This window comes from Dendropsophus ebraccatus, chromosome 5 (genome assembly GCF_027789765.1).
Source record: "Dendropsophus ebraccatus isolate aDenEbr1 chromosome 5, aDenEbr1.pat, whole genome shotgun sequence".
Classification (NCBI taxonomy): domain Eukaryota; kingdom Metazoa; phylum Chordata; class Amphibia; order Anura; family Hylidae; genus Dendropsophus; species Dendropsophus ebraccatus.
In genome coordinates, this window is record NC_091458.1 from 103,074,112 (window position 1) to 103,101,422 (window position 27,311).

General features: G+C 42.1%; 1 long non-coding RNA gene across 2 annotated transcripts; it reads left to right on the plus strand.

Moving 5' to 3' along the window:
- Positions 1-1,016: 1,016 nt before the first annotated feature.
- Positions 1,017-27,311, plus strand: LOC138793712 (uncharacterized). 2 transcript variants are annotated; one of them, XR_011363323.1, is made up of 3 exons: positions 1,017-1,077; positions 3,115-3,236; positions 27,010-27,311. It is a non-coding gene; the product is annotated as an uncharacterized lncRNA (long non-coding RNA). The 2 variants fall into 2 exon arrangements; XR_011363324.1 differs by lacking the exon at positions 27,010-27,311 and adding an exon at positions 4,566-4,640.

A 27,311-nucleotide genomic window follows, 5' to 3' on the forward strand; every position in this document is an offset into this window, starting at 1 on the left:
ACAATGACCAGTGTGAAAAAATAAATCATGCGTTTTTGCATTGACATCCTATACGAAACTAATTTATCCAGTAGCATTACGTTTACACTTTGTTTCGTTTGGGTGCCATCTTTTATAAGTACTTTTATACTCTTTTATAACACACTGATACACATATACACACACACACAGGTACCATTAACATATATACAGATACACCACTAACATACACATATATAGGCCAGGTTTAAACAATGTACTGTATGACAGTGGCCATTCTGTGACATGGCCGTATCACAGAATGGCCGCTGTCTGTGAAGATTATCCCGGCGGTACTGCAGTACCGGCCAGAAGAACATCACTTTTTTTCTAATTGGAATACGGGCACATTAAAGTGTGCCAATTAACTATAGCAGACAATGTAAAGTGCGGCCGGAGACAAACTTTACATTGTCTGCACAGTCAATTTTGTGCGGCTCCTATTCAATGAATGTCAGTTTTTTGTGCGGCTGCATGGAATCCCAACTGGAGTGTACACACTCCGGACGGGATTCCATAATAATTAAAGCAATCAACCACTTTATTAAATAACGTCCATTGTTGCAAACCTCCTATTGTTTAATGAAAACTTATGTTATATGATCGTGCCCTTACACTGGAATATGCTTACACTAGTGCGGACATATACACCATGAATAAACAGTACACAGGAAAAATAACTCCCATCCTAATATAAACATTGAATTAGATACGCAATGAGCAGCAAGCCATTTTGAAGTGGTCATAGCTGGACCTCCATGACAGCAACCTTTCCTAGGTGTAAAACCTACAATGAAGGTAACATGTTATTAGTAAACTGTGTATTGTACATTTCTAGTTGAAAGCATATGCATCCTAATGACATCTCAAATCTCTGTCTCATTATTATTGGTCTTTATTGTACATGCAAGTAAATGGTATTGTGCTAAAGGGTCTGCAGTGTTGCCTGGCAACAGCAGGGTCACAACTTACAAATGAAACGAGGACATGATCAGATCAAAACTGTACAGGGATGTTATTTTACTTAAAAACAGCACATTTATTCTTCTTTACATAAAGGTATGTGGTATAAATCTAAATTTTACCAATTTTGCTTATGCCTTTACACTTTTCTCCACAGTAGACAAGTAGATATTCCCTTTTACTCATGGCAAGGGAAATTCTGCCTGGACATCTTTCTCTGCTTTCTTCAACTAATCAACCAATTCCAAGATAAAAGTTAGAGTACTATTACATGGAACGATAATCGTCCAAATCGGCCCGATTCGGACGATTATCGCTCCATGTAATAAATACAACGATCAGCCGATGACAACGATCATCGGCTGATCATTGATATAGGTTTGGACCTATTTTCGTCAGGTGCCGACCACGCACCGCTACGTGTAATAGCGGTGCGCGGTCGGCGACTGACGATATACATTACCTATCCATGTTCCAGGGCTGCTGCTGCGGTCTTCTTCTCCCCGGGTCCTGTGCACTCTAACTTCAGAGTGGCCTGCCAGCTGACAGGCCGCCCGGCCAATCAGCTGACAGGCCACTCTGAAGTTAGAGCGCGCAGGTCCTGTGGAGAAGAAGACTGCAGCAGCAGCCCTGGAACGTGGATAGGTAATGTATATCAGTTAAGCAAGGGCTGCAAGGACATCGGTAACGATGTCCCTGCAGCCCGTGTTTAACGATTATCGGGCCGTGTAATAGGTCCAGTAAACGAGCAACGATCTAGCAGATTGCTGCTCGTTTACAGGTATTATCGGGCCCCCATCGGCCCGTGTAATACCACCCTTAGAGGGTAGCAATGTATGATAACCTTGTTCAATTCATTATAGTCAATACAATGATGAAGATCATCACTTTTTTTTGCTACAATAAAGAACCAGATTCTTCTTAACCCTTAGAGGACCGGGCCAATTTCAATTTTTGCGTTTTCTTTTTTCCCTCCTTGTGCTTAAAAGGCTATAGCACTTGCATTTTTTCCCCTAGAAACCCACATGAGCCCTTATTTTTTGCGCCACTAATTGTACTTTGCAATGTCAGGCTAAATTTTTTCATAAAGCACATTGCAAAAGCAGAAAAAAATTCAATGCGTTGTGAAATTTAAAAAAAAAAACGCATTTCTTTTATTTGGGGTTTTTTCGTTTTTATGCCTTTCACCCTGGGGTAAAACTGACTTGTTATATATGTTCCTCAAGTCGTTATGATTACAACGATATATAACATGTATAACTTTTATATTATCTGATGACCTGTAAAAAATTCAAACCATTGTTAACAAATATATGTTCCTTAAAATCGCTCTATTCCCAGGCTTATAGCGCTTTTATCCTTTGGTCTAAGGGGCTGTGTGAGGTGTCATTTTTGCGCCATGATGTGTTCTTTCTATCGGTACCTTGATTGCGCATATGCGACTTTTTGATCGCTTTTTATTATAATTTTTCTGGATTTGATGGGACCAAAAATGGGCAATTTTGCACTTTGGGATTTTTTTGCGCTTACGCCGTTTACCGTGCGAGATCGGGTATGTGATTAATTAATAGTTTGGGCGATTACGCACGCCGCGATAGCAAACATGTTTGTTTATTTATTTTTATTTATAACATGGGAAAAGGGGGGGGTGATTCAAACTTTTATTAGGGGAGGGGGCTTTTTATTAATAACAACACTTTTTTTTTTTTTTCTTTTATACTTATACTAGAAGCCCCCCTGGGGGACTTCTAGTATAAGTACTCTGATCTCTCATACAGATCTATACTGCATAGATATGCAGCATAGATCGATGAGATAGGCACATTGATTGCTTCCGGCTGCTGCAGCCGGAAGTAATCGAGTGCCGAGCTTGGATCAGTGCCATTACGGCGCAGACTCTGGATGGAGTAAGATGTGTGGATCGCTCCTCCGGGAGCGGGCCGCGCAGCCCCACTCTGAACACATGGATGCGGCCCTGGACGTACGGGTAAAATCTTTTTTTTTTTTTGTTTTCATGTCAACTGGTGTCAGAAAGTTATATAGATTTGTAATTTACTTCTATTTAAAAATCTCAAGTCTTCCCATACTTATCAGCTGCTGTATATCCTGCATGAAATGTTTTCTTTGTTTTAGTTCCCCAATCAAGAAATAGATTATGGAGAGACAGCCAAGAATACCCCAAAATATCCAGATACGATGGTGAATTAATCAACAAAAAAATAAATGCTCTCTCAGTGAACACTTCCCTCCAAGAGGTACTTCTGTGAAAAAAAAAGTTTTCAAATCAACTGTTGTCAGAAAGTTATAACGATTTGTAAATTATTTTTATTAAAAAAAATCTTGTCTTCCAGTACTTATCGGCTGCTGTATGTCCCGCCAGAAGTGGTGTTTTCTTTACAGTCTGACCTGGTGCTCTCTGCTGCCACCTCTGTCATGAATATGCAAAACAGGAGCCCGTGGAGCCTCATTTAAGAGTCTCAAAACACAGGACTAGCCAGTTATCCCTCCTGGAAGGACCCAGCCAAGGGGCAGCTCTTGTTAGGAAACCACCAAAACCACGATATTAAGTGGCCCTTTAAGTCAATGTAATGACAAGGGATAAACCAAGGCTCGGTAATCATCCACATACAGCTGTTTTGGGGTGTTGCCCCTCATCAGTGTGGAGCAGGATTCTGGCTAGATAGGAGCAATGCCTAGTAGAGCCATAAGGAAAACAGATTGCTGAACTCAGGGAGACCAGCCAAACGACAACACTGCCGGCTGCTAGTGAAAGCGCTCAATGCAGTGAAGTCCTAGGTGCATTGCCCCCTGGGAAACATGAATATACAAAACAGGAGCCCGTGGAGCCTCATTGAAGAGTCTCAAAACACAGGACTAGCCAGTTATCCCTCCGGAAAGGACCCAGCCAAGGGGCAGCTCCTGTTAGGAAACCACCAAAACCACCATATTAAGTGGCCCTTTAAGTCAATGTAATGACAAGGGATAAACCAAGGCTTGGTAACCATCCACATACAGCTGTTTCAGGGTGTTGCCCCTCATCAGTGTGGAGCAGGATTCTGGCTAGGTGGGAGCAATGCCTAGTAGAGCCATAAGGAAAACAGATTGCTGAACTCAGGGAGACCAGCCAAATGACAACACTGCCGGCTGCTAGTGAAAGCGCTCAATGCAGTGAAGTCCTAGGCGCATTGCCCCCTGGGAAACATGAATATGCAAAACAGGAGCCCGTGGAGCCTCATTGAAGAGTCTCAAAACACAGGACTAGCCAGTTATCCCTCCGGGAAGGACCCTGCATTGAGCGCTTTCACTAGCAGCCGGCAGTGTTGTCGTTTGGCTGGTCTCCCTGAGTTCAGCAATCTGTTTTCCTTATGGCCACCTCTGTCAGGAATTGTCCAGTGTAGGAGAGGTTTACTATGAGCATGTGCTACTGCTCTGCACGGTACCTGTCATGGACAGATGCAGCAGTAACTTGTCAGACTTGAAAGAAAACTCCACTTCTTGCATCGCCTACAGCAGCTGATAAGTACTGGAAGGCTGGAGAATATTTTTTAATAGAAGTAATTTACTAAAAAATATTTTTTCACCAGACTATCCTACAGAACCTTCGGTTAAAAAGAAGACATCAAGAAAACACATGGCATGTTTTTCTGCAACGATAGGGAGTGGAAAACCCAAACTTTGGGCAAAATCAACTTTTTCTAGTTGAGGGATCATTTCTAGGAAAAATGTCCATTACCATCGCAATAAAGACAAAGGGGGAGATTTATCAAACTTAGTTTGATCTTCCTGGCATTAATGTTGATAGGTGCATCAGAGAGGGAGAAGATCAGAGAAAGAGGCTCAAAATAGTATGTTTGAGATAGATGCAATACAGATTGGTCCCCTAAGACTCTCAGGTAGAGAAGCATAAAAAAAGAATTCAAGGTCTATGGGGGAAATTTATCAAAGGGTGTAAAATTTAGACAGGTGCAAACTGCCCACAGCAACCAATCACAGCTCAGCTTTCCTTTCACCAGAGCTGGAAGCTGAGCTGTGATTGGTTGATGTGGCCAGTTTGCACCAGTCTAAATTTTCAAAGAGCATGGAGGGAATTGTACCATGATAACTTACTCAGAGAGACCCAAACAATACCGGCAATAAAATGCAGTAAAGTAATTTCAGTCACTGACAGTAACCAAGCAGAAAGACAAAAATATGTCCTCCTCTGCAATTTTTTGAATGCATAGACCACAATTCATCCAGAGCACAGGTGTCAAAACTACAATTCCCATCATGCTTGGACAGCCAAAGCTAAAGCTTTGGCTGTCCAGGCATGATGGGAATTGCACTTTTGCAACAGCTGGAGGGCCTGAGTTTGACATCCCTAATCCAGGGGATTGAGAGGCAAGTCAGGCCAATTCCTGATAAGGCAAATTAGTGATAGGGCTCTAAATGGGTCTCTATTACCATTTGGTGCACCAAGGCTGGCAGGAAACCTGTAGAGTCAGATCATGGCCAGGAGGGGTGATTAAGATGGTCTGGGCTGAATGAAGAAGAAATGGGAAATTACTGAAGTTAGAGAACACATGACCTGTGAGTCTGGAGTAACTGCTGTAGTATAAAGCCTACAGTATAATCATACCCTACTGGGGGCCAGTATAGAGCTGGTAATCACTATATGTGGCTGATGGAATAAAAGAAGCAGTGGGCAGAGGACATTAATTGAATACTTTAATGATATAAAAATAATACCAATTTTATATTTAGATTATATTTAGATTGTTACATTTTCTACTTCAAGCTAAAATTATGATAAAGATTAGTTCAAATATTGCAGTAATTTCTTAGCACACAAAACATGACTTTATTATACTATATCTATTGTATATACTTTTCAAGTCAAAATTAAAATATTTGACATATATCCAGACTGCTCCAAAAGGAAGCTTATTGACAAAGGCCTATAATAAATCACCAGACAACTGGCAGATAGTAAGAAATCATTGTGAAATAACTAGTCATATTGAAGTATTACTCAAACTATTGTTCAGGCAAGAGAATCTATTGGGAAAACCTTTGACCTGTTTCAAAGTATGTTAAAATGGAATGTCAATAGTAGTTTGCGCACTGGAGTTTACCTTTTCATTTCCCAATAATATGAAAATATAATTGTATCCAATAATCTGGAATAAGAAACAGCCATATTTCAGCATAAAACAATATGATCTATTGTCTATGTGTAACAATATGGTTATGCTTACACATAGCATTTATTTCTGCATGTTCCTAAGTATTTTTTCAACCAAAACCAGGAGCCAGTTAAAAACACAGAAACTGTGTAAATCTTCCCATTATGATTTTTCTCTGTTAGCTCCACTCTTTCAGATCTAAAGTACTGATAGTAATTGTCACATCTTCAGCGGTGACCCATGCCATGGACCGCCACTGCACAGCTTCTCCCAGCGGCTGGGCGGTCCCAGCGCCACCATCTCTGCCCGGGATACGTGCCCCCGCCTCTTAGGGCGTTTGCAATAGGAGCTTCAGATTTAAAGGGGCAGTACACCTGTAATTCAATAGAGCATAAAACATTCCCCTATAAATGTTGCACCTGTCCTGACCCCCTTGTTGTAGTGAACGCATCCACACTAGTCCTAGTCGGTCATGGTCTCAGCTCATGACAGTGTTTTTAGTCTTCCTGGACTCCAGATCAGCAGGCAAGTTCATCAACGCCTCCCTAGTTAAAAAGTGGCAGGTTCCGCAGATTTGATTAGAGTGGTTAAACCACTGCCCATCTCCTCCTTAACAGGTGAATCCCTGAATGAGATTGTCCACTTCCAAACTGAACCTGTGATCCTCCAGGTGGGGCGCCCTTCATGAAGAGGAGATAACCTTCTGCATATTACCTCTCTCCTTTGTATCAATCCTGTTGGGTCACCCTTGGCTGCAGCTCACACCACAAGCCTGGACTGGAAGACCGGGGAGATCTGGAGCTGGGGTACATATTGCTTTGAGTCTGCTGTCTGCAGACTCCTCACAGCTGCTCTTCTTTACTACCGTCAGATGTTCCCAAGCTGTTGCCTAGTCTCCCAGCCCAGTACCAGGATTTTGCAGATGTGTTCTCCCAGAAGCAGGCTTACATGCTACCAACTCATCAGCCGTATGATTGCCGCATAGTCCTTGTTCCTGTAGCTATGCCCCCTCGTGGTTCCAGAGACGGAAGACATATCTGCTTATATCAAAGAAAACCTGCAGAAGTGCTTCATCCACAAGTCCGCTTATCCAGCCGGGACAGGTTCTTCTTTTTCAGAAGAAGGACGGGTCCCTCCATCCCTGTAATGACTACTGGAGTCTCAACAAGGTGACAGTGAAGAACCAGTTCCACCTGCCCTTGATCTCTGTGTTGTTTGGTCATTTCTGTGGAGCCTGGTCGCTAACCAAAAGCGATGGCCCGTCGAAGCGGAGAAAGTTTTTCTAGGCTAAACTTTGCCTTCACCTTGGTAGGCGCCAAAAAAAGTACTCACCCAAAAGGATTGTTTTAGGAAGACTAAGTTGTGTGGCTTCTTCTCCAAGACCTTTTCTCCTGCCTAGCGGAACTACAGTGTTGGGGATCGAGAGCTTCTGTCCATCAAATTGACTCTGGAGGAACGGCGCTATCTCTTGAAAGGGCCAAATCATCCAATCACTATCTACACAGATTATAACAAACTCCTTTATCTTCAGGCAGCTCGGGGTCTTAATCCCAGACAAGCCAAGTGGTCACTATTCTTTTCAAGGTTCAACTTTGTCATCCACTCTCATCCAGTCTACTTCTGTGAGCAAAGTTTTCTTCTTACCATCTGGACTCAAGGTCCACAGGTATATCTCCTTGCTTTATAGTCTACAGGTGACACCCTCATCCTCCGTTGCCTCTGCCTACATCCTCTGAGGTAACTGCCTGGGACAAATTGGTCAAAGACTTTGCCTCCAGTCGGATAAAGGCCCAGGCAGACAAGAGATGACCTGCTATGACCTTCGCTCCCAGTGACAAAGTCTGGTTTTCTGCCAAGTATGTGTGACTCAAAATTCCAAGCTACAAGTTTGGCCACCGGTTTCTTGGAGCATTTATGGTGCTAAAACAAGAGAGCCAAGAGAGCCTGTGAGACAGCCTGCTGGTGGAAAAAAGGTTAATAATGTAAAAACAGTACACACACCATACACACATCATTACACAGTACACAGTACACAAAGCAGATTACACTTACACAAAGCACCAATGAAAATACATAATGCATATCAGGTATTTACATTCCGAATCATAACTGTAGCAAAATTACAGTTTTGAAGTAGCCACCAAAATAATTTTTTGGTTTGGGGTAACCGTAACATGAAGAACTGTATTGCGGGGTCAAGGCATTAAAAGGTTGAGAACCCCCTGGTCTAAAGTAACAGACTGCTCAGCCAATCACTGGTCCCGGTCCTGTCATGGCCAGTGATTGTTTTAGCAGCTCGTGACTTCAGAGACCAGCTTTAAAGTTGGGGAGCGTGGAGAACCGAGGAAGATACCATGAAGCATACAGATGTGATGTACACAGTTTATTATTTTCTTTACAGATACATCAGCCATTGTTTCTGATCATTGTCATCGGCTGATTGTGATCTTTTATTACACAGATCGATACTAGGGCCCTAACAGTGAGTTAAGAGGCTTAGCCCCATCTCAAACACTATTATATGCCTGCTGTACTATCAGGGCCGTTTCTAGGTAATTTTGACTACAGGGCGAATCCTGCTAAAAGCGCCCCCCCCCCCCCCCCCCCAAAAAAAAAAAAAAAACAGTTCAGTGACTCACAGGCGATGTCTTCTTTGATCTGAGGCATCACTTTCCCTTTTCCTCTCCATCTGGCCCAGTCCACCATGATGATTTCTTGCAGCAACAATTCATCTCTTGTGAACCTGCCAGACAAACATCTTAGGTTCCGCACTTTTACAACTTCCACTTCTTTTGTGTCTTGTGCAGTAAAGTCAGTAAGTATGTGAGTTGCCCCCTGTATGTAGGATCCCCTGCTGTGCCTCCATATAGTAATAATCCCTCTTTGCCCCCCCCCATAGTATAAATCCTCCCTGTGCTCCCCCCATAGTAATAATCCCCCATGGTTTGTTCACATATAGTAATAAACCCACCTCTGCAGTCCCCATAGTAATACCCCCCGTGCCCTTCCCCCATAGTAATAATCCCCCTGTGCGCTTCCCCCATAGTAATAAGCCCCCCTGTGCTCCCCCACCCATAGTAATAAGCCCCCCTGTGCTCCCCCACCCATAGTAATAAGCCCCCCTGTGCTCCCCCACCCATAGTAATAAGCCCCCCTGTGCTCCCCCACCCATAGTAGTAAGCCCCCCTGTGCTCCCCCACCCATAGTAATAAGCCCCCCGTGCACCCCCCACCCATAGTAATAAGCCCCCTGTGCTCCCCCACCCATAGTAATAAGCCCCCCTGTGCTCCCCCACCCATAGTAATAAGCCCCCCTGTGCTCCCCCACCCATAGTAATAAGCCCCCCTGTGCTCCCCCACCCATAGTAATAAGCCCCCCTGTGCTCCCCCATAGTAATAAGCCCCCCTGTGCTCCCCCATAGTAATAAGCCCCCCGGTGCTCCCCCATAGTAATAAGCCCCCCTGTGCTCCCCCACCCATAGTAATAGACCCCCTGTGCTCCCCCACCCATAGTAATAAGCCCCCCTGTGCTCCCCCACTCATAGTAATAAGCCCCCCTGTGCTCCCCCACCCATAGTAGTAAGCCCCCCTGTGCTCCCCCACCCATAGTAATAAGCCCCCCTGTGCTCCCCCACCCATAGTAATAAGCCCCCCTGTGCTCCCTCACCCATAGTAATAAGCCCCCCGTGCTCCCCCCATAGTAGTAACCCCCCCTGTGCTCCCCCACCCATAGTAGTAATACCCCCCGTGCCCTTCCCCCATAGTAATAATCCCCCCTGTGCTCTTCCCCCATAGTAATAAGCCCCCCTGTGCTCCCCCACCCATAGTAATAAGCCCCCCTGTGCTCCCCCACCCATAGTAATAGGCCCCCCCGTGCTCGTCACCCATAGTAGTAACCCCCCCTGTGCTCCCCCACCCATAGTAGTAATACCCCCCGTGCCCTTCCCCCATAGTAATAATCCCCCCTGTGCTCTTCCTCCATAGTAATAAGCCCCCTTGTGCTCCCCCACCCATAGTAATAAGCCCCCCTGTGCTCCCCCACCCATAGTAATAAGCCCCCCTGTGCTCCCCCACCCATAGTAATAAGCCCGCCTGTGCTCCCCCACCCATAGTAATAAGCCCCCCTGTGCTCCCCCACCCATAGTAATAAGCCCCCCGTGCTCCCCCCATAGTAGTAACCCCCCCTGTGCTCCCCCACCCATAGTAGTAATACCCCCCGTGCCCTTCCCTCATAGTAATAATACCCCCTGTGCTCTTCCACCATAGTAATAAGCCCCCCTGTGCTCCCCCACCCATAGTAACAAGTCCTCCTGTGCTCCCCCACCCATAGTAATAAGCCCCCCGTGTTCCCCCCCATAGTAGTAACCCCCCCTGTGCTCCCCCACCCATAGTAGTAATACCCCCAGTGCCTTTCCCCCATAGTAATAATCCCCCCTGTGCTCTTTCCCCATAGTAATAAGCCCCCCTGTGCTCCCCGACCCATAGTAATAAGCCCCCCTGTGCTCCCCCACCCATAGTAATAAGCCCCCCTGTGCTCCCCCACCCATAGTAATAAGCCCCGCTGTGCTCCCCCCCCCATGCTTTGTCCACACAAAAAAAAAAACAATTATACTCACCTTGTTCCAGCATACAGCAGGTCCCTCTCTCCCCTTCTCCAGCCTGCGAGGAGCAGGCCGCCGTAACCCCCGCACACATCTTCTCTCTTCAGCAGGCGCAGTGATATGACATCATTGCGCCTGCTCAGGGAGAAGATGTCTGCAGCGGCCTGCAGAGTGCTCGGCAGGGTCTGGCCGGTCCATGGGGGCGGAGCTACGTTCGGGCGAGGGCGGGGCTTCGTTTGGGCGTCGGGGCGGAGCTACGTTCGGGCACCAGTCTTGCCCTGTGATGGGGCACAGGGGCAGGGGGTCACAGAGCTAGGTGATGGGGTGAGCGGGTGGGCGGCCGGGGGTGCGCGCAGCTCAGTGGAGCCACCAGCGCCCCCTAGATGTCGGCGCCCCGTGCGGTCGCCCGGCCCACCCGCCTCTAGAAACGGCCCTGTGTACTATGTATACTATTAATTAAAGATTGTGTATCATATCAACTTTACTCAAGCACCATATCATAATGTTCATCTCTGTATTTCATGTTCATAGACTCCTTGAGAAAGGTGCCTTCACCGAAACGTCGGTATATGTCTGTGTTTACCAGTGTTACAAAATAAATGATGCACAAAAGCACTTGCAATTGAATACTCGAGACTATTTTGTCCTTAATTTCCTATTATGTAATCGGTGGATTACTATCTATACTAGATATACTCTTTTCCACCTGAACACGTTACTGAGTGATACTCCTTCCTCCTACAAAAGCTCTATGGGGAGCATTGCTGAAGTGCACGTCTATAAGAGCACTATGACTAGTGCTATCATGTTGTAGGACCTGTATTTATTATATGAGCACTTCCATTGCAGGCTCTATAGATGTCCCATTATCCTAGTACAGGTAGGGGAGTTATCATCATATGACAGTGTCAGGTGACAACGTTTGGTGCCATTAGTTAGAGACTTTATGTCTTCTTGAGAAGATTATTATATATATATATATATATATATATATATATATATATATATATATATATGATAGATTCACTAGCTATGTGACATAAAAATGGAACATAGGTAGTCTCAGAGTCAGTAGTCTTAAAGCACAAGTTTTCTTTAACACTACTGACTTTGAGTTCCACTGCAGATAACGCCAGTCTTGATAAATGTCCCCATTATGTTTTTTTTAAAGGTTATAAGTAGGGATGGTCCGAACCTGCCGAGGTTCGGGTTCGTATGAACCCGAGCGCTCGGCATCAGATTCCCGCTGTCTGCCCGTTCCGTGCAGCGGGTGGATACAGCGGGAGGACCGCCTGGAAAACTGGGATACAGCCTATGGCTATGGCTGTATCCCAGTTTTCCAGGCGGTCCTCCCGCTGTATCAACCCTCTCCACAGAGAGGGCAGACATCGGGAATCATTGCCGAGAGTTGGGTTTGTACAAACCCGAACCGAACTCGGTTCGGACCATCCCTAGTTTTAAGTCTTTAAAAGCAGTCAATTGAAAGTTATACGTAATCACAGACCATATATAGCCAACAGGCTCCTATACCCGGATGATAGAATTCTTCACTGTATGGTATACCAATAAAATATAACATTTATTAAATTAAATTGAGATCGCACAAAAATGAACTGATCCACATAATATGTGCTTTTTTCCACAGCACAAACTAAATACCAAAAAAATTGTTCCAATTATTTATATATATATACATATAGCCATTATTGGACAATCCTTCTGACATACCACACAGGACATCCCCACATCTGATGCCATCTGAGGTGGCAAGGTTGCCAAATCACTTGCCTACACTGGGATTTGTGTAATAATAATACTGAGGATTGTCCACTAATGGCCATATGTACATATGTAAATAATTGGAGCTATATTTTATTTTTATTTTTGTGTTTAGGTTGTGCTGTGAAGGGGAGCTCCTATTATGTGTATCAGTTCATTTCTGTGCGCTTGTTTTAATGCATATTTAATAACAGCCCTCACACAGCTCAATCAATGAAAAAATATCAATGTTATGAATCTTAGAATGCAATATCACAAAAAAAACAAATTATGTTCTTTTTTTAAGTTATAAGGAAGGTTTGTGGACAAGTAGAAATAGCAGAATACAGTTATCTTGTCATTTACTTCTTGTGATCATGAAAGAACAAAGAATTAATGTTTTAACCTCTAAATGGGGAAATGTTTTCCTATTTTATGCTGATGTATTCAGGGTCCTTAGACTTATTCTCTAGTTTTTTAGGTTATAATACTTTGAATACTTTCAGGGTGGTGTGGTGCTCTCCCTATCATGGAGGCACCCCGTTGGCAACAGGCTAGAGATATCTGGCTATCCTGTGTTTTGAGACTCGCAACCGAGGCTCCACGGACTCCTGTTTTGCATATTTAAATTTTTGGGGGCATCAGTGGAGACTCTTGATTGAGTACTTCATTGGAATTTTTTTCACTGTTCTCCTTGAGTTCAGTGATAACTGTGTTTTGTTGGTATAATACTTTGAAGTTACAATGTTTTTCCCAAACAAATGAACGTTGTATCTTGAGGGAACTGTTCCATAATAGTGCAGGTGTTGCTCTCATTTAAAGAAAACCACAAAGAACTCTGGAGAGGGCCCTACTGGACTAAGAAATCCCTTCAAGGTTGTGATCTAAATATTTCATCTTCTTACAGGGCTGCTTTTACTATTATCAGAGGACATAGCGATACTTTCTTAGAAACAAATGTTGTGAAATACAATTTCATCTCCTCTGATAAGAATGCATTGCAATTTCCAAATATGTTTAACAAGTTGTTTTTTAGTAATTTTTAATTGTAATTTTTAGTAATTACAATTAAAGCAACTCTGTACCCACAATCTGACCCCCCAAACCACTTGTACCTTCGGATAGCTGCTTCTAATCCAAGATCTGTCCTGGGGTCCATTCGGCAGGTGATGCAGTTATTGTCCTTTTAAACTGGCAGCCCCGTGCCCATCGTCCGGGGCTTAGATTGTTTATGCATTAGGCTGGCACAACCTCTCTGTCCCTCCTCCCCGCCCTCCTCATCATTAGAAATGCTCCAGGCAGATTGTCTCCTATTCATCAGCTGTGTGAATACTGAACATGGGCTGGATCGTTAAGGCACCTGTGCAGTGTTCAGACAGGAGAAAATGTTCCAGTGGCATTCCTAATGATGAAGAGGGTGGGGAGGAGGGTCAGAGAGGTTGTGCCAGCCTAATGCATAAACTATCTAAGCCCTGGCCGCTGGGCACGGGGCTGCCAGTTAAAAAGTTGTTTTTAGGACAATAACTGCATCACCTGCCGAACTACTAATACAAATACACTGAACTATTTTACTATAAAGTGGCCAACCCCTTCAACAAGTGGTTCAGTCTATGATTTGGGGTATTATAGTCCAATTTCTTTCAATATTGATTTGCATAAAACCCATCATTCTATAGAATGTGGGAGGTTTGGCTCCTAGATCCCTAGAGATATCTTACACACTTAATAGAGGTGTGACATGAGCTCTTATTTTTTGCGTCTTTTATTCCGAATGCACAAATGTTTAAAAACCTATATATTTTGCGCACCTTAAAATATTTTTTGCAGCTAAAGATAGGTAAACAATTAGGTAAATTAAATTACTTTGGGTATAATTATGTATGCAATTGTGAGATTTGGAGCACAAATGCAAGAATAGTGTGTGAGTAGAACACCATATTTGTGAAGCTTACACCATTTTTAATAATACTTACAGAGAAAATTTTCATAGCTGTTTGGTTTATTTTTTTAAAAATGCTTTTTTTTCCACACTGAATAGCCATTACCTTCAGTAAGCTAAGCATAGCTCAATACATGGTGTTTTAGTCTAAGTTGAGACATTATTCAAATATACAGCAGAATTCCCTTCACTGCATATTGGTATGTTTGTTGCAAAAGACATCTAGACATTGAAATATAATCAAAATGTATAGCACTGGAAAGCCTTTCTTATACAAAAATAAAACAGTGTCCTATACTATAGTATTATAAACCTTAATTTATTCATTTGGGATTTGGAATACTGAGAAAAACTCAATCCAATTACTAATTAAGGCATTTTTGTGACAGAATGTCTCAGTGATAAATCTTTACGCTTTTCTAAGTTTCCTTGGGCTGTGTTATATTCCCTTTCCTTAGAGTTTATAGATTACCAGTCACGTTTGATAACATTTAATTACTGCATTGCTGCAACTTATTTTTACATATTCTACAATGTACCTTCTGGTTTTTTTCTTTTTAATGTACAATTCTTTGTTTACTAACTTTTTTCACTCGCTGCCACATAATTTTTTCCCCAGATTTTATGATTATTTATCTCCAGTTTATACAGTACATTCTGTTTTTAGGACCTGGGTGTACTGGCGCTTTCCTCAACATGAGTACAACATATTTCTCCTGTGAGAGGATTTAGGTTAAATCTGGGCTGCTGCCTTAAATGTGTCAAAATTTGCTTGCAAATAACTTTTTTGAACATTTTTTTATTTTCTTATTCTATTATTATTATTTTCTATTTTTTTTAACTGTAGCACATAGTGTAAGAGTAGATTTACCTGTAAGTACATTTTGTTTCACATATACACATAGGGAGTTCTCTGACTCCAGCTTGAAGATAAGTTGCCTTTTTGGCATCCATATTTCCTATTGTAGTTTATGGCATGCATAGTCAACTTGGTATACCATTGTGTATGTACACCACATTATACAATACATTTGGTTTACTATCATTTAAATAGAATAATTTGTAAAGAGAGAGAGAGAGAGATGGTGTTCAAGAAAGTGGTCAATTAATATCATGCTGAGAACAACTGGTTTCTCTCCTCTTTACCCACTTAAATAGAAAGCAGAACAGGACTTGGTGGCTAGAAGCTACATTATGTGTCATAGGGGGGTAATAAAGCCTCAATCTCTACTTATCAGATTTCTGTTTTCTCTTCTACCTATTCTTTTTAAATCCCAGGAATATGGGAATATGGTAAAATATGCACGTGTGGAAGGCAAAAGCTAGCTAGAAAGAAGGGACTGGCGGGTGAGGCTAATTCTCCCTCACACAGTTTGTCTTACTGCTTCTCATTGTTACGTAGGCCTCAGGGACCAGACCTCCCACTTCACACAGATATAATTAGATGGGGCTGATGATGGATGAGTGTCCCCAGGTAATTAACAAAGTTGAGGCGATAGGAAGTTTCAGGCGAACCATTTGACAGCTGTCCACATGCTTGACAGTTAAAACTTGTAGTAGTAAAGAGGCAAACAAGCAATTACATGCAGAAGAGTAGATGATAATTTCCTCCAGCAGATTCTGGCTGTACCCCTCCTCTCTTTGCTGACTTGGGCTTGATAACCCACAAGTGTGTCTGTCTCTTTGCAGTTGTCTCTCTCTTTCTCTCACAGTCTCAGAGGGGATATCTCTCTCATTATACAGCTATCTTACATTGTGTGTACAGTATGTTGCTGCAACTCTCTCTGATTATAGTTATCTCTCTTATTCAGTGGACCTTGTACCATTGAATCTCTAGGACTTAACAATTAACCTCCAAAAGCTTAAAAACACTTAGAACATATAACAAAACTCCACTCCTGGCATAAAAACAGCACAGTCTGTCACCACTAACTCCCTACTAGTACAAAGGGAAACACATAGCAGCATTATTACTGCACATGTCTGCCAATAATTAAGTATATCTGAAAATACATATGCATATACAAAAGGATAGACTAGATGACCAAGCCTAAAAAACATCAAATACCAAATAAAGTGCATGTGCAAATTATCCATAAAGCAAGCCAACTAGGTCAACAAAGATTAAACAGATAAAAGGGCAACATGGCTAGTGTTCACCAGGGTGATTACCCATGCATTGAGTTCTACAGGAGAACTTCCTCTGAGGAAGGCGCTCTGCACCTTCATTTCTGTCTCACTGCTAATGTAGCGGTGGATGGAATTATAATGGGGCCTTATGGAACTTCCGGTAAGCATGTCTACCAGAAGTTCCATAGGCTCCAATTATAATTCTGTCCACTACTGCTTTAGCAGTGAGACAGAAAGAAGAGGCGCCCAGATCTGCCCGATCAGCTGAATTCTCGGCACCCAGACCTTGCCTGATACAACCTCTGACATGTCGATATGACATGTCAGAAGTTTGTTAAAATGTTTGGTACCCTTTTTAACATATACCATGTACAGCAAGGAAACATAACTAGGAATAGGTTCCTAACTTTGTCCAGTGTCATACCAAAATATAAAGTATAGTGTCCCAAGTGTCTATGATAATGCTGTCAGATCGGGATGTCATTATGGACACTAAGTATACTGTCAGGCACTCAGATGTAATAGGAGGTTGGTAAACTGGGATTGGCAGTCTTGATTTTAATGGGAAGTACATAGTTGATATGGCATGTATTTGTATGATGTTAATTTGAAATACTGTAGTCTAAACCAGTGCTTCTCAAACTTTTTCTACTGGAACCTCACCCAACAGACCAAGGCAATGGCTGGGCCTCACCAGTCTGAACAAGAGGGTGCCTTGGCCTCACTGTGGTGAAAGTCCATTTAAAAGCTGAAAATAATGCTAGGACTACCTTTCCCCTGGCTCCCAAGCTCTATATACTAATAACTTAAGTAAAAAATAATGTTGTTAAAATGGAGATCTTTGCAAACAGAAAAAGGACTAAGCAGATCATAGTTACTTTTGAGAAAACTGACTCTCCAGCTGGGCCTCACCAACAACTAGGGGCGCCTCACTGGTGAGGCCCACCTCACAGTTTGAGAAGCACTGGTCTAAAAAAAAAAACTGCCAGAAATTACCTGCTAAATCAAAAATACTTCAAAAATACATGTACATTGCAAAATACATTGCTGTGTAAATTTACACTAATGTTTATGAGGCCCTCCATTTGTCCCGAGAGCAGTTTGGGGAAAACAAATATGATTTTAAGGCTATGTTCACACTGCGTATGAATCCGTCTGTAGTGCGAACCGCAAATATATACGCATGTAGTTTTGAGGTTGATGCGTTCGCTTGAAAGTATACGATTTACGCCCGCACAGTGCACACTATGTATGAGCTTACGGCTGGATCGTATACGGCGCCGTGAAAAATGAACAAGACCATTGTTTGAGGACGGAAATGTTGAAACTCACGGCCGTGGATTTCCATGCGGTCCCGTATAAAGTACTTATTTCAGCCAAATTGAACTTGATTTTTCGATCCAAAAGGTTCTGTGTGGTTTACGGGGCTGGGCGAAGATTTCCAAGTAAATGACCTGCCTCTAGGGAAGCTAGGGAAGCATAACTGTACTGCGGGCGTATGTTCGCGGTGCGTACGCATCCGGCCACATGTCGATTTTTCGCACGCCCGTACTTTCAGCCGCACATGTACGGCAGCGTAAGACCTGCTACGGATTCGGACGCAGTGTGAACATAGCCTTAAGATGTATCTCTTTAACACTGAGAGGTGATTTCCAGCACTATTGTTGTCTTCTTAGTTAACATTGTATAATTTAACAATGAAAAGCATGTGTCCAGAAAGAGGATACCCCATTTCACTGTGACTATAGGCATTCTGTCATACCTATAATGTAAATGAATACCTATAATGTAAATGAATCTTCCTCTTCACCACCTAAGATTTTACCTGTACATTGATATCTGTTTGTACATATTCTAGACTCAGCATGAAGTCTCATTAGAAAAGTTTTGCAGCAAGACAGATGCCCTACTTTAAGCCATAAACTGCTCCGCTTCCCATACATGCAGGTGCAATCAGACAGCAATAAGCAACAAGAATGTCATTTGCAGAGAAATCTTTTGTGTTTAACTTTGCAAATGACCTCAAATGTCTTTCTACCCATGTGTAGCTCGCATATAAATTAAATGAAAATCTTGTTTATAACTCAAAACAATTTGATGTTTAGTAACTTGTTAACTTGGAGCAGTACTCCCCCTGCTGGATGAACGTACACTACACATGTTCTTATTATACGTTGGAACTCATATGTTTCTAGGTATCCATATGATTTCTATTATGTTTCTATTCACTCCAAACACTACTGTTTTTTTTTTTTCTTAACATATCCTAAGGTGAAAGCAAGAGATGACCAAGTTTGCACAAGATTTTGCAATATTCTGTGTTCTATTTCTGCCCACTGGTTGTGGGATGAATTGCAGCCCTTCAAGGGTGTTTGGAAATGCACACAGGACTACTCATTAATAAATAAATATGCAGGTAGTAATATATGGATTGCTATCAAGTCCAAAATATCATGTTTGGCTATCCTGTTGAAATACGCGCTTCATTTTTGGTTAGGTTTGATTTTTTTTTTTTTACTTTTTAAAACATTTCTGTTCATAGACCCACTGGTTTTTTTTTATAGGGTGTTCATTTTAGGGTCCATTTTATTAAAGGGGTTATCCGGAGAGTAAAAAAGGTCTACCTCTTCTGCTCTACTCTTCTACCTTCTTCCTCTGTCTGCCTGTCTGTGTCAATAATTTCTGCAGACAAGAGGGGGCAGGAGCACGTTGTGGGAAAAGACATATAGCTGCTTGATACCTGTTACCAGTGTCGCAGCAACATTGGGCAGCTATTGGGTACTCTGTGTGGGCATGGTTTTCGGCACATGCAAAGCCCTGCAACATGCTACTATCCCCCACTCATCTGTAGAAGTTATCAGCACAGACGGCAGAGGGATAAAGTGGAGAACAAGAGAACAGAAGAGGTAGGACCTTTCTTGCTTTCCAGATAACCCTTTTAACAGGACAGACAAATGGAGACTGTAGTCCAAGAACAGCATTGTTCAGTGGAATCAAAGTTTCAAAAGTACAATATGATGTTTTGCCCACACAAGGCCTTTGTCAAGTATACTGGCTGCCTGTGGCCGAAATATCGTATTGTACTGAGGGCACAATAAACTTTTGAACTAAGATGTTGGATTTCTTGGACTACTGATTTAAGGACTAACTCTGAGGATTGTTGGCTTTCAGTGTGCATCAACCTCTGTGCAATTATCTGGAACATAGGGGCTGTTGGACTTTCTCTACTTTAAGACATATCTCAGACTGTCTAATTTTTCAATTCTATAAAAAAAACAGGATTTTAACAGATTTTTTTTGTGCAGTACAAGTCCATAGCAATAGAATTCTGCAGGATAGGTATCCTGTTTGGCAGCCATTTTTTTGTTTGTTTGTTTTTTAAGTCAACCTGCAGTTGACTTTATTGACATTATTTTCATTTATTAGAGCCGTATACTGAAACAAGTTATTATTAAGCAGAATATAAGCTCTAAGCTTATATTCTGGACATTTCATATCTTACTGTATAAAGTATTTCTTGGTGGTCTCTTCACTTAAAAATGCATGTTATCATTGGTAGAAAGTGCCATCTGGGTGCGGCTTCAAGGTCATCGTGCCCCATATCCCCGCCTACATCAAGAAGATAGCCTTGCAAGACAAGTTGGGCAGAATGTGGAGAAGTAGGATATGTATGGTTTTTATCCTACATGCAGTGCACTTCCTCCTTTAGCTCCTTCTGATTCTAATGACCTGAGCCTAGGCCTTTAGGTCGGTCTATTCCGAAGATTTCACAGGGGGACAGAGCCTAGGTGGCAATGCTGTCATGGGGCGGGGACTACGGCGCCAATGTAGGCAGGCACATGGAGCAGACGGTTGTGAAGCCCCGCCCAGATGGCACTGTCCACCAATGATAACATGCATTTTTGACAAAAGAGACCACAAAGAAATCCTTTATTCACAAATATATGAAATATCCACAACATAAGATTAAGAATGGTGCTGAAAAGTCCTGATATGGAAAGGGGGCGACAATATCACTTTGATTCTGTGTCTATTTTCTGATTATAATTTTTGTTATTATTATTATTATTATTATTATTAGAGTAGCCATCTTGCCTTAGCTGTTTTTAACAGCATTTCGAGATATACTTTACAGAAATTCTCATGGACATGGGCAACAAAGAGCAGGAGCTGTTCAATTGACATGAATGGGAAAGGTATCTAAGTCTGCTTTGTGGACTATGAGGGGGTCAGTCCATAGGGAGACAGACTGAGCCATGCCATGCCATGTGGGTATTCCATTTCATATTTCTCAATTGATAACATGTGGTTGCACATGTGTTTTTTAGTTTGTTTTTGTTTTTACTTTGTGTTCTTTATTTTTAACGTCAAGTGTAAATTCAGCGTAATTGCCACAATCTATGTTGCTGGAGAGGCTGGGGTGATCTTTTTATTGTATCAAAGGGAATGTCTGTTGTAAAGTCAGCCCATATTTCCTGTTGATAGAACATACTTAGCTATGCCCACAACTGCCCTTGTATATTATATATACAGAGTGATGTACTGGCATAGAGAAATATGCCCTCATATACCTTATACTGTTGTGCAAACCCACTGACTGCAGCAGGTTCAGCCAACATTTGTGTAAGGTGCATGGGCACCTTAAGACAAAAGGTGCCCACACAGATTAAAGTTGCTGAAAGTGGATTATTTCAACCAAAATGATTGTTTGCCAGGTGAAATATAACAATGAAAAATAATTTTGAAGATGATTTGGCTGATTGATTGCAGATTACTGGCTTGAAAGAAGTTGGCCATGTTTGAAATTTTGGGGCATTGGTGGGATAAAAGATCTTTAGTTCAATAACAAACTTTTGGGAAAGTTTGTTCTCGGAGTATAATACCTGTAGGGACACCTTAAACTAAACAGAACTTGCAGTTCTCATTCAAAGAGATAATAGGTAAGTGCCTGTACATGCTTATACTTTACTAGTGAAAACACTCAGCTACCCTTAAAGGATAACTCCAGGTATAAAGTAAAAAATCAGGGCAGAGGTGGTGGGAACATAGGAATACGTACCCGTCCCTGCAGCCACAGCGCCACTGCTCAGTGTCAGCCTCCGGTTTTCTTGTTTCTCCTGGCTTCCTGTGTCATCATGACGCAGCAGAAACTTTCCACTAAGCCAGTCAGAGACTGCAGAGGTGTTCCGCCCCAGTCACTTACTGGCTGAGTAGCCATTTCTAAACTGGGTTGTAATGTCACAGGACTGGGAGATCCAGAAAACCAGCAAGGAACCATGAGTGATAGTGCTGCAAGGGCACTGGGGCGGGTACATACTGTGTTTCCTGTTTTGGAGTAAAAAATAATGTAAGGCACTGTCTTATTTTTGGAAAAATGTGGTATATCTTGATTTCACCTCCACCTCCACCTGCCCTATGTGATTTTTAACATTATGCATGGAGTTCTCCTTTAACCAAAAACAGGATAGTTATCAGCATTATATTAGGAGAAGCAGCTCTGGAGAACAAACAGCTGCTATGAGATGTAGTGTACTAAGCAGTCTAATAGAACAAAAATATTTATGGAAAAATGATTCAAAAATACCATACTAACAGCTTACTTTATATACATGTATAACGTTTCTTTTGTGACAAAAAGGAAGACAACCATGAGCTACAACTAAACATCAGAGAAAACCAATTTATCTTAGGAAGCTAAAGATAATAATTAGACACTTTGTCCAATCCTAACCGTTATTATACTGCTACAAGCAGTGCTTAAAGGATTACTTATGTGGTGATATACTTGGTAGAATAGCAGCTTCTTTGTGGAAAAGCAAGCAAACAGCTCTCCTATTGTTATTTAACCAGAGTGCGCCCATCTTATTATTTTCAGCTTCTTACCCAAATGTTTCTGAATGATTACACATAATAAAATTAATAACAGCTCATTTCCGCCAGCTGCTCCAAGTAACATATGCATCTTTCGATGGATCTTGTCAGATTTCCTAGCAGAGACTTTGGAACACAGTACCGTACTTATAAAACTGCTTAGAAACAGCATGCAAGCCAAGCAGCACTGCAATGCAGAGCAGATAACTTTAGGACTCCACGGCTAGCAGATCTCACTTCATTAGTCTAACTTGACTGATCACCCAGTTTTGTGTCATCCCGTCCCTCCAATTTTCATGTTGTGCTGGCTTTGGCATGACCAGAACTTCATCATTTTCCTGACTATGTAGCGTCTGTAAGTATTTCAGGAAACATTTTAATTGTTTCATTTCAGGAACAATTTACTAGAATGCATAAAGCCGTGGCTGGAAACAAGTCAAGGATAGTAAACAATGTATATATTGTCTTTACATTTGGATAGAATCTGTGTCTGCCTCATTTGTCTAAGAGAATTTCAGCCTTCATATATCCACTAAAATAAATTGGACTCAGTTCCATTAATAAAAAGAGTGCAATGTGCTTGGGTGTGTGCCTTTATTTATATATGTACCCCATTGTTCATATTTAGCTTTCCTAACTAAGAGCAGATGCCAGGATTGAACACTATACATTCTGTAAACTCCCAGCGAAATATGAAAAGTAGATTAATCCAAGTGCTAGACTGCCACAACACTATTTTGCATGTTAAATTTCTTGCTAAAAGTTTCAACAGTCATCTTTGCTTATGTAACAGCAACACACACCTGCCATATGCCCTGCCCGCCCCATAGCAAGGTGGGGAGGAGGTGTGGTGAAAATTTGTTGTGCCTGCCGCAGGGTCGTGCCAGATTCACTAAGAGGTGTGCGCTTGTTAGTGAAATCGGCTGGGGAAAGGGTGCAGAGCCAAATTTAAGACCGGCATACACCGCTCTTGATAAATCCCCCCCCCCCCATGGCGTGTGTGTGTGTGTATGTGTGTATATAAATATTCAGTGCAATTCAGACCACCTTCTGATCATCACACAGTACTACACAGTTTCATGTCATGCCCATTTCTGTTTAAAGTATACCTGCTAAATTTGTCAAAGTAATCCAGATCCACTGTCTGGTATACTACTGCTAGCCAGCTATACATGTCTTTTCAGCGTGTTCTTTAAAGTGTAATTGTCATTTAAATGTCACTTCGCAGAAAATAATAAGTATCAATCGATTTAAATTTTTCAATACCCCCTCCACACACACACTTCAGAAGATGCAGGTTTTCTGTGTCTATTATTGTCTATGGAGGGGGGAGGGGTCAAGGGGGATGAATGAGTAGGGAGAGGAAAAAAGGCAACTTTGCTTAGCACGACATCCTGCAATCTTATCTCACCAAGCTCCCAGACAAGCACTGAGCAGTTTGATTTGTGAATCCGGCATTTTATTTGGCCAGACAGTCTCCAAAGTGCAGGGCTGTTTGTCTGCCTTTCTGCTCACTCATCCTCCGCGGCCCCTCCCCCCGCCCCTCCATAGGTTATAATGAACTCAGCAAACCTGTAATTTGCTTTGCTTCTCTGTAATGTAGACAACTTTGCCTGATAATGAAGAGATATAAAGTGAGGGGGGAGGTTGCAGAACAGGGGTTTTTTGCCTAATAAAACCTATTACAGAATTTCTTAAAATCACTTGTACTATTGATTTCTGCAAAAATATTTCAAATGACAGTTACTTTAAGCTGCAGGGATGGATGAATTCTAGCTGACTAAAACTAAACTCTCTTGGTCACAGGTCAGTGCCTAACAGCAAAAAAGCAGCACCTCTCTCCCTGGGATACACAGTCCTTTAAACCAGTGCTTCTCAAACTGTGAAGCGGGCCTCTACAGTGAGGCGCCCCCTAGTTGTTGTGAGGCCCAGCTGGGGAGCCAGTTTTCACAAAAGTAACTATGATCTGCACAGTCCTCCAAAATATCCATTTTAGCAACATTACTAATCTGATTTGTACTTGCTTTATTAGTATATAGAGCTTTGGAGACGGGTGAAAGCTAGCCCTAGCATTATTTTCAGCTTTTGAAAGGACTTTCACCACAGATGGCGGGGCCCAGGCACCCTCTTGGTCAGTCTGGTGAGGCCCAAGCATTGCCTTGGTCTTTTGGGTGAGGCTCCAGTAGAAATAGTTTGAGAAGCACTGCTTTAAACTATCTATGCATTTTGGGGGTAGTTTATTGGTGTGGAGTACACTTAATCCCTACACAGGACTTTATAATACATTAATCTGTATACTGTCAGACTGCAGTGCCTTGTTGTACTTTACAAATGTTTAAAGCAACTTTGTACCCACAATCTGACCCCCCAAACCACTAGTACCTTTGGATAGCTGCTTTTAATCCAAGATCTATCCTGGTGTCCGTTCGCCAGGTTATGCAGTTATTGTCCTGAAAAACAACTTTTAAACTTGCAGCCCGTGCCAAAGTATCTGTGCCCTAACTTTGCACGACCCCTACTCCCCACCCTCTTCATCAATGTGCCACTGGAACATTTTCTACATGCTGAACACGGCACAGCTGTTTAACGATCCAGCCCATGTGCCGGGCTGCAACAGGTGGGGAATAGGAGGCAATCTGCCTGGAGCATTCCTAATGATGAAGAGGGTGGGGAGGACGGACGGAGGGGTGGTGCAAAGTTAGGGCACAGATACTCCTGTTTGGCACAGGCTGCAAGTTTTTTTTTTGTTTTTTAGGACAATAACTGCATCATCTTCCAAACGGACTGCAGAACAGATCTTGGATTAAAAGCAGCTACCTGAAGGTACAAGTGGTTTGGGGGGGGGGGGGGGGGGGGGCAGATTGTGGGTGCAGAGTCGCTTTAATCTGTGTTATAAAGGTAACACATTTTTGGCTGCACTACATCCAATACCCATCTACATTACAGCTGCCTTAAGAGGGATAAGAGATACTTTTAAAGTTACATAATGTCGTATATAACATATTTACTGTACATTTTTCTACTGAATGGATTCCATTCTGATGCTATTCTCTGTTATTAAGCCTTACTTTCTGGTGCTAACTCTATGTACTAAATTGTATTTTACGTAATTAGTTTTATCTGGCTGAACGGCATTTAAGTTAGTATGCACTTGAGTTCTTCTGTACAGCACAATAGATTGGAAAATGTTCCTTCTTCTGATTGAGGTAATATGCTTGTCTTTTCATTTTAACATCAAGGTGCCTTTATTCCATTGGAAATTGTGTATGTCTCCCCACATTTAGAAATAACAATGGAAGGAGATTTTGGTGTAACTAACAGAAGGAGGAAAACTTTTCATGTCTAGTGCAAACTAACAAGAGGATTGAGTTGGGCATGCATGAACATACACCGATACACACATGGAGAAACCTGTAGCTGTTGGCTACTTTTCACAGAAGCTCTAATTTCGGCTGTTGCACAACAAATATATTAATAAGAAAGACAGCAGGTGAAAAAGTCAATAAGTAGCTGAACAAGCTGTGTAACTCTCGAAATTGTTCAGGCAATCACTGACCGTGGTGCTGTTGTGGCTGTCAATCTTGTCTCAGTCAAGAAAAGAGAGGGAAAGTGCGGACAGGTTAGTGTTAATGAGCGAACTTGCTGAACTGCACTAAAACAGCTAAATGCCTGCAATTGTTTAACTGTTTTGGTACAGATCAATTAACATTTGGTTTAGACAAGCCCAAAAGTTTCTCCAAAGTTCAGCGAACCCTGCAGAACCAAACATCACCGCTGTCTTACAGTTGTGGGCAGTAGCAGATTATAATAGGTCCATTTCAGGCGGTAGCCCGGGGCCCTGAGCTCTTGGGGGGCCCATGGCCACCCAAAAACATTTTTGCTTTCAGTAGAGTATTGTCTCCTGACTACAGTTCTGCCATGATCTGCAAAAAAAATTGCTGCTTTTTACTGCAATTTTGCACAAACCAGGACATCATGACATTATCTATCCTGTACTTTGAACACTAAGCTAGTGTTGCCATAGTTACAGTGGGATGGGGGCCCAGGCTTACTGAACAGCCCCGGGCCTTTGGTAAAGGTTATCCGCCCCTGGTTGTGGGGCGCAATAATTTGCTACGCTTCTGCAAAACTTTACATGTATTCAGATTTACATAGGTCTTGGATGCAGGGTCACTGTGTTTCCTTGCACTAACAGCTATCAAACAGTGTCAGCAGTTTGGAATGTGAATTGCCGCTAAGAAATTACCTTAAAGAGGTTGTGCAACCATTTTCACCTGATCACATCAGAGTAGAGAAGGTGGCAGCTAAACCCCTTTTAAATGCAGCAGTATTCCCTAAACCCATCTTACATTAAGGGTTCTCTTTTTTTTTATTTCAAATGGCTCCTAGTTTAGGCTTTAAAAACTGCATCAAAAATTGCATTAGGACAAGGCTACACAGTGAATTTGGTTGGGACACATTTCAATCCCCCTGAATCATTCTGCATTGCAGCTAATGTTACTAAAATGGCAGACTAGATGTACTAAGTGGTCTTTTTCTGACGACAATCTTCTATGTTTTCACAGGACAGATGCCCTATGGAATTTTTACAGACAATCAACGTTGTCAAATGTTGTCCAAATGCTGGAGGAAAAAAAAAGCTGAAAATCCTTTTAGAAATTGATCTTTTGTGATTTTTAAGTTCATGGCAAGTCAATTCATTCTCCTCAAAAAAAGATAGCAGAAACTATACCAAACTGCACTGTGTAAACGCAACCAAATGCATTTTTTTTAATGTGTGATTATGAAACAGAAATTTACTGAAAGTGACTATAAACACAGTGAGATGCTTGCATTGAAATGCTGTAATCTGCACTTGAAAAGATTG